Source organism: Lactuca serriola, chromosome 6 (genome assembly GCF_051521515.1).
Source record: "Lactuca serriola cultivar US96UC23 chromosome 6, Lser_US96UC23_V15, whole genome shotgun sequence".
Lineage (NCBI taxonomy): Eukaryota > Viridiplantae > Streptophyta > Magnoliopsida > Asterales > Asteraceae > Lactuca > Lactuca serriola.
The window spans coordinates 45290427-45292252 of NC_136413.1; positions in this window are offsets into that span (position 1 = coordinate 45290427).

The window sequence follows — 1826 nt, forward strand, 5'->3', positions numbered from 1 at the left end:
AGTCGCATGGTGAGTCAAGTTGGGACTCAAGAGGAACGAAGGAACGATCTAGAAAGGAGAAACAACAAGGATGGGCGTATGTACAACAATTTCTTGGGCGCCAAACCGCCAAGTCTTTCTGGGAGCCCAAAGCCTGTTCAGATAATGGATTGGATCTCCGAAATGGAGATGGTATTTGAAAGTTGCGACTGTAGCAACAAGCAGAAGACCGTCTTTGCAGTTAGACAACTGAAGACTGGGGTCTTGAGTTGGTGGAAGTTGTTGGCAGATACTATGCCACGAGGAGAAGCCCTGAAAATGTCATGGGAGGAATTCTTGGAAAAACTAAGGGTGCAGTATTGTTCAGAGATAGATCTGATTGATCTAAACAATGAGTTCCAAAACTTGAAGAAAGGGAAGATGAGCATAAATGACTATGCTACTGCATTTACTGAGAAGATGAAGTTGTTTCCGTACCTAGTGCCGACGGAACTCTCCAAGATTGAGAGGTTTGCTAATGGACTGCCTGCCGACTTTGGTCCGACAGTCAAGATGGCAACTACTCTGAAAACGGTTGTTCGTGCAGCTCAGAATGTGGAGGCCCAGCAGAAGGAAAGGGGTCTGGAAAGGATAGATGGTGGAGAAAAGAGGAAGTTCGATGGAACTTCAGGGTCCAACAAGAAAAACAAGTTCTCGAAGTCTGGTTCGAGGGGAGGTGGAGGTGAAGCGAAATGGTGCGACAAATGTAAGAAGAAGCATCATGGAAAATGTGAGGTGGCGAACACATGCTACAAGTGTGGAAAGCCAGGGCACTATGCCAATGAGTGTACCCTCACGAAGAAAGTTTGCTATGGTTGTGGTGAGGAGGGTCATATGTCGAGGGACTGCCCGAAGAAGAAGGAGGCAGCTAGACCCAACATTCCGCCAAAGCCAAAGGCGAGAGCATTCCAGATGACACTGGAAGCTGCTAAAGATGAAGCTGATGTCGCTTCAGGTACCTTTCTCGTTAACGAATTGCCTGCCCAAATTTTATTTGATTCTAGAGCCAATTACTCCTTTATATCGCATGAATTTGGTAGAAAGCTAGCTTTGCCTGTTGTTAGACTAGATAATGCTTTATTAGTCGAAGTTGCTAGTGGCAAGTTTGTACCTGTTAGCTATCGCATGAAAAACATCTTAATTGATCTGAATGGGAATAAGTTCCACGAGGAATTATTGCCTATCGAACTTAATGGTTTCGACATCGTATTGGGAATGGATTGGCTTAGTGCCAACGACGCCGAAATTTTATGCAAGAAGAAAATAGTCAAAGTAAACCCGCCTGGGAAAGATTCGTTTATGGTGTATGGAGATAAACGCAGAGTGAATTCTGGAATCATTTCATTGATGAAAGCCAGAAAATGTTTGACCAAGGGGTGTACATCGTATTTAGCATTCGTGATTGATGCTAAGAAGGAAAAGAAGGTGATGCAGAATATTCCAGTTGTGTGTGATTATCCGGAAGTATTTCCCGAAGATCTTCCTGGATTACCGCCTGATCGACAAGTGGAATTCCGTATTGACTTGTTGCCAGGAACGACGCCAATTGCAAAAGCACCTTATCGATTAGCACCGACGGAGATGAAGGAGCTAATGATGCAACTTCAGGAGTTATTGGACAACGGTTTCATTAGACCTAGTTCATCACCCTGGGGAGCTCCGGTGTTATTTGTAAAGAAGAAAGATAGAAGTATGAGAATGTGCATCGATTACAGAGAGCTGAACAAGGCAACAATAAAGAATAGATATCCGTTGCCGAGGATTGATGACCTGTTCGATCAATTGCAAGGTTCGAGCTATTTCTCGAA